The following is a 7,455-nucleotide window of genomic DNA, read 5'->3' as shown; positions in this document are numbered from 1 at the left end:
TATTGTTTATGTAAGTGGCCAGTTCCGGAAACTTATTATGCGCCCTATGTAAGTACATACATACATACATAAGCTCACGCCCTTGTTCCACAGAGAGATTAGGCCACGGAACGCCACCATACCTACTGGGACATCCTTTTAAAAATCTTCCATTCACATTTATATCATAAATCTGTTTGGTAATTCTTCTTACATCCATCCGCTCTACATGCCCAAACCACCTCAATATTCTTTTTTCTATTCTAGTCACCACATCCTCCTTCAAGCCAGATCTTTCACGTGTTATTGTATATAATAAATCGATTAATGTTTTAAACAGGAGATGTTATTTATAATACCAGATACGAAAAATGTCCACACGCATAATTATACAAGTACCCTTGATCACATGTGACCACAGTCCAAAACTAGGCCATCCATGAAAAACTCCGGTTTGGATATTTTTGACTTCAGATCTAGAATATTTAAAGGAGCAACTCGCTCGGGAACTTACATTGATGTCCACCCAAACTCATGTCGCTTTTGTATTTAATAAACAAGTATATTAATTAAGTACGTAAATTTAGGCAAATTATGAACAGTAGATCTTTCTTGTTACTTTATTGATGTGTCAACATAAGTGGGGTTACAGTCTGGGACAGAACTTATATCATATTTGCATATAAACTACATGAAACAACTATCCTATTTAAGCATAAAAAGTTGTCAACTATTTCGTTCATAGAAAAGTTGTCATGTGGCCTTATTACTTATTATCAAAAATATTTAAATTTTTGACCTCAAATACTATATAATTGGATGGAAATTATCCGTGCAATACTAAATGCTTTTCCAGGTTTAACCACGTAATAGAAAGTCTGTGCCCGTCTTTGGGTTGAATCAAATTGTAAAACTGAGGGAAGCGATGACCCCGTTAAATTAGAAACGACCCTGAATTACGTCCTTTTTCTTGTACCAATATTAAAGAGAAGAGCGCCGTTACTGTATTAAAGCTCAGCCGGTAACATAGAACTGGAATGTTGATTCTTGGATAACAATTATTCCAAATATAATAAATAAATTAAAATAAATACTATACAACATCGCATACGTTGCTTCGGTCTCAATGCTAAAGCGCTTGTGTTATGGAAACCGGAAACAACGACGGTACCACAAACACTTAGACCCGGCTCAGACAATATAGAAAAGTTAGATTTTTTAGTTAGACCCGGCCGAGGATCGAACCTGGGACCTCAGAGACTGTGACCCCATGAAAACCGGTACGCAAGCCATTCGACCACGGAGGTCGTCTAAGTATACTTTTTAATAAGATTATGCTACACAACCACACCAATCACCTGGTCTCAAACTAGGGAATCCCCTGTATCATGAGCACCAGAGCCAATTTAAATAAAGTTCGTTTCCAAATTGATGTCATGAGTGATGCCAAGGAAATATTATTAATGATAAATTACCTTGCCGTCCTTGAATCTCTGCTGGGCATCAGTAGAGCTCTTTGTGAAAGAATTCAGCTAGGGAAGTACTGCAACACAGTTTTGAAGGGTATGACTCCTGGTAAAACTACAGGCCTAAGGGAGTTGCCAACAGTAGCAGTGCATCTCAGATTTTTGCGATTTAAAGCTTTGAGTACCACAGCAACTATTACACGTGTCACTTTAAAAAATGTGTTGGCTGTATCCACCCACTAATATTTATTTCCAAGAAATCGACAAACTGATTAAACATTGCTGCTTATTCTTAAGGCAGATTTCCCTGACGAACGAGTATGAGACTCTAGGGGTTGCTCTTTGTACATAGACATCATTTTGTTCGCATTAACCATTTACAATGACGAAATGGCTCGTGTGGTGATACCTACCTAGTTCTACACAGATATAGAACCCTACAACCAGGATGTGCTGTACTCAATAAATTTCTCACTGAACACAAATGTCTTCCTGAAAGTGGATTAGATTGCTGTCTAACAACCGGCCTGTCTGACGTACTTCGGAAATTTCATAAATCTTTAGATAATCTGGTGTCCTCACAATGTTTCCGCTGTAACATGCTTATCTGGACGTCATAAACTTACTCCAAACCCAAGGTCCCCACAACCCTCAAATAATTCTAATTTGAATATGAGAAGTCTGCTTATTTATTATTCATAGTCACATTGAACTTTTAATTAATAAAATTTAAAGAAATTGGTTACTCGAATACAGTATTAAACATGTAAATGAAACGTAATCAACGTAAAATGGAGCAAGATATATTATTTTTATAATTAAAGTACACAGCACTTAGTGCAAAAACTAATGGTTGCTTATGAATATGCACGTTATGGTTACTCCTTTTACAAAGAAAATAGTCTTCACGTCTGTGAGTAATGTGTATCATTTTTTGCGCTTCCTACCTTTTTATGGTTCGGGCCCTGCGAGCTTTATTAAAATTTATAAACGTATAATATGCTATCAATAACTGAGATGCTGTGCTCTCTCCTATCTGTTGTTTTAGGATCAACCTTGTTTTTATGGATTGCTTCATTTCTGTACTAAATTATTATGTTTATGATATTTACTTAGCTTTGTTTGTTCCCGTATATATAATAATATCAGCCTATACATATTGCTTAAATAAGCCACTTCTCTTCTACAACTTCAATTTTATTACTTTGTATGGCATCAATAGTATTATTAGTTACAATATTCGTTGGTTTCTGGTTCTGATGTCGTGAGTATTTCATCAAATGATCTTTCTATTAACTGATGGTCGCCATTGTGTTCAGTTGTCATTACTACGCTATAGATGTCACCAAGCAGAGGCTATGTATTAGCAAATTCAAAAATAAACTCCACGACCGTCCTTTTACAATTAAAGGGACGCAATAAATAATTCAAACTCCCTCAATTAGTTTAAGTTTAGATTTTGAAAGTCAATCGCATTTCCTTTTCATTTGATCGCGGCATGAATAAAATATGTGTCACCGAAGTAAGACTGCCGGCATCCTTTCTGAAATTTCTGCGAATACTGATTTTATTCGAGTGATATATAATATCATCTAATTTACAATTACGTACGGCTATCTTGTTTCAATTTAAACAAACGAACAGTAATGCTCCTCAACATCCAATTCCATTCTATCATCTGATATTATTGGCTTATTGATTATGTTGATCCTCTTTGTGGTCCAGTGATTACTAAAGGTCTCACATAATTAGTTAACGACAACCGAAAAACATCGAGATTAATATTTTATTTACCTCTACTCCCTGTATCCTGTACGGTAGTTCACAACAGCGGCCTGTTGTTTTGATTGGAAACAAGCAACAAGTTGACGCGTCACTTCGTCGGATGTTCGCAAATCATGGGAAGATTTATTTACTTTAGTTATTATCTCTATCATCACAGTTTTACTAACATTGCTTTGAGTTTTATTAATATTTGATTCAATGGATAGAAATAACAATTTATATGTTCAGTGAATTCTTTAAATATCCATTGACGTTTTGAATTTAATAACTTTGTCTTGGCACTTATAGTATTTTAAAGACTTCAATTTAATTTATCATTAAAACAATTAAAAACGTTATTAAGGCTTTTATAAAAATAACTAGGCATATAATGTCAATGACTTATGTGTAGAACCACTGATGATTAATGTCTTTATAGTAGTTTATTTTTACGTATACCCAATCTGTCTGTCCGACTTGTGCACGCGTGACGTTAAGCGCCAGCTAGACACGCTTTTAAATGGATATAATCTTTTTTATTTGCCTATCAGTTTACATGAAATAGATACTAAATGTTAATCCAAATTTGTTATAATGCACCCCCTAAAAGGAAATTCGAATTGATTCAACTATTGTGGAAATTAGCGAACACAAACACACAGGCAAAAACTTTTAAAACTGATGTTTTAAGTTTAGTAGCGTGTCTTCAGTAAATAGCACTATTATACTTTTAAGTGTTAAAAGCACAGATTCAGATTATTTACGATTTTATCATTATGTATTAATTGCATTATTTCTTGTTTTGTGTAATAAAGATCACATCACTTTATTAATGAGTTCTCAGAGGTACATACAACTCAAAACTGATATTCGCCTATTATGGGCGAATCGCGTCAGCGTTGGTAGTCATTGTCATAGATCGCCGTTGCGTCACTCCTGTCGTAGTTAAATCGGGGCTTCATTTAAAATGGTTTTCCGGCAACAATCACTTCGAAGTTATAAATCGCGATCTTGAAAGAAAATAAATATTGATGATACGGAGGAAGAAGAGGTTGTGACAAGGATAGAGAAAAGGATACTAAGGTAGCTCGGACATGTAGTGAGGATGAATAAAAGACGAATTGACGAAACATGTTATAAGGCGAGTGTAAACTGACAAGTTGGTAAAGGCCGATGAAAACGAATTTGCCACGAATAAACTGAAGACGTCTTAGGGAAAGGGAAGGTCAAAAGTACCCTTAACCGACAAGAGCGTATATTTATGCATGCTGATAAGGCGAAATATGTGATCGGCAAGTAGAAATGTGAGGAAAAATGCGTGAATGTTCATGTTTTTTCAGTATACATTTGAAAAGTTTATTCATCTGTAATACAAATCTTACCTTCAACACGAAAACAAGTCAATTTTCAATCAACAGTACTGAAATTAGATCTCAGTTTTATGAGTCCCAGCTAAATCGGTCAAGGTTAATGAGTCTCCATTTCCATCAATCAGAGAACTGGAGCCCTTGTAAAGGGCAAGGTGGGAAAAGCTGTTAAAATGGGGGGACGCTACCTGGAGAAAATCTATTTAATCGAGATCGGCTTACAGTGTAGGTTAAATGGAAGATGATAGTTTATTATTAAGTGAGAATAAGAGCCATTGTAGCCAAGTTAGAGAATCGTTGCTTTTATTTGAAAAGTCGATGATTCGAATCTTTATTTTGGAGAATGGGGTGTCTAGTGATATGCTACCTGTCTACATAATTAGGTCAATTAATTTACTGGCGCCTAATTCGAATATATTTGAAGTTACCTCCTCTGACTTTAGGCCTATGTATCTGCATAGAATACGAGCCCTGTACTCCACCTACGGTGGCGCGTGGTCGGGTTTAGACTGCGGAGCGTACTTTTGCTCTTCGGTGGCACAACGGTTAGTACTGTGGGCGCTTAATGAGTAGGGTCTGGGTTCGAAGTTGGTTTGGGTCTGGGTATTCTGGGTATTTCCCGCAGAATTATCGTTATTCAGGTGTTCATTGTACAGGGAATTCCCTTATTTGAGACCAGAAATTTTGTGTGAATGTCTGGCCTTATTTCTTTTGCCTAATTACTTCTCTTTGGTATAGGTTCCAAGAAAAAGTAATCTAGCAGAGAGACGGTCGATATACAACAACGCTATAGGTATCTCATTTCCACTACATCGGGAAGTATGCCTTACATTTTGAACAATTGTGAGATCTAGTATTCATAATAGAGCCTCTTCGCAACGTTTCGGGCTTCGCCCTCCGCTGTCACTTTGTTTAAAAAATTAAAATACCTCTTTAATGGCGGCCATATTTAGAAATTGCAAAAACACATTTTGACCACAAATTATTATCAGACTATCCTAGAAATCCTTTCGTATCAATTTTTATCCAAGTTAAGCAAGTTTTTTCAACTGCCATTTACGTAAAAAAAAAGAACGCTTATTCTGCATGGAATATTACGCAATTCCCTGTGACGGTATGTGCCTATGACTTTAATTTCTATGTTACGAACGTTTCTGAACGTTTACCTCTAATACCTCTCGCTAGCTGTGAAGGGAAATACAAATTCGTTATCGTTATTTCAGCCGAAAGACGTCAACTCAACGATAGCAATAACTATCGGTATCGCGCTGCTAGCATCTAAAGGATTCCCAGAACCTTCACCAGGTCATTAGTCTATTGTGTGGGTTGTCTACCCACGCGTATTGGTGTTTAAATTTACATTCGATCTAAATTCGATGTTTTTGAGGGTCGCAAGATATTAAAAATATATTTACGTACATCTCAATATTCTTGGATTTGATCCGTCGGCACAGTAGACGTGGAAATTTTAAAGCTTCAAAGGGTGTATCGGATATCATCGGGAAGATTTTCTAGGAACGATATTGACGCTTTTTCGATTTTACTTGGAGTTATAACAGATTTAGGTGGAGCGTGAGTAGAAACCATGGACCAAGGAATACACTGACAAGTATTAAATATATCGTTGTAATAATACTTTTAAACCTCCAATGGACATAGAAAGTGACTTTAAATTATGGTTATAATTGGTCGTCGATGGACTGTTTGGTCTGTCTAATCTCCGCAAGAGACCACCGATTATATGCGAACAGTGTACTAGTAACAGTCATCCGTGAACCATAAGGTCGATCAACACAGGAAGTCACGGATTATTTTTAATAATTGTGCATTACCATTCGTCCACTAACCGTATGGTCGGTCACCAACGCAAGCAACTTAGTTGGAGGTCGAGCCAAATGACATTAGACAATTTCAGCAACCAAGTAACCTTTGTTTCAAACCCTGTGTAAACTAACGGTAACATTTTAATGAGTACATCTAGCCGTGGATTATCGTATGTGGTCGTCTACGTCTTGGAGAATTTATTATAGGGACACGTTGAGATGGGGAACATCTTTCAATAGCGTATATATACTTAGAGCGTAGCGTTCAAAATAATGATTCTGGGTCTGTTTATAGATTGTGTTTCAAAAATAATAATATCAATTATAATAATAAACCTGGTGACCGTTGGTCGTCTAAATTAAAACGACTAATCGTAACCGAGAATTCACTGCGGTCACCAATCTGTGTACCTAACCTGGCTATTCACAATCAAAACTTTCTAAATTTATGTACGATAAGGATCATCAGAGAGTCGTGCTTGCGATCCAAGGGGATAGTAAGCAACGCACACGCTAGCGTTAAGTTTCACTGTCATATGACCCGCTGCGATAAGAGTGCGTTGCCGCTTATAAGAAGAAAATATGAAAAAGAAGGGATGCTTAGATAGTTCGGATATGTAGAGAGGACGAATGAAAGAAGATGGACCAAACCAATTTATAAAACGAATGTGAGCGTGCACGTTGGCAAGGCGAACTTACCGTTACCAAATTGAGAACATCTTAAAGAAAGGCCTTGTATAGAGTGCCATCAACTGACTACCGTGTATGAAGGCATTAATATGTGTTAATGAGACGAAAGATGTGTGTCATGAACGTGGCAAGCGGAAAGTCGTGGTCTCTACCTACTCAAAAAAATAAAGAAAAAGTGCGTTAACACTTTATACCTGAATTTATTTACACATTACCACGCCCCATAGTTTAGGTGTAATTTTTTCGTCTAATCCATCCTTTGCATTCGTATTCAACAGTGACCGCTGACCAACACCTGCAACCTACGACCACCTGTTTATGTTATAAATCGCTAGTGTTGGGTAACTGTTTGAAAATTTTCAATTG

Source organism: Hyposmocoma kahamanoa, unplaced genomic scaffold (genome assembly GCF_003589595.1).
Source record: "Hyposmocoma kahamanoa isolate Upper Pololo Valley unplaced genomic scaffold, ASM358959v1 202, whole genome shotgun sequence".
Taxonomy (NCBI): Eukaryota; Metazoa; Arthropoda; class Insecta; order Lepidoptera; family Cosmopterigidae; genus Hyposmocoma; species Hyposmocoma kahamanoa.
This window is presented reverse-complemented; position numbering follows the sequence as displayed.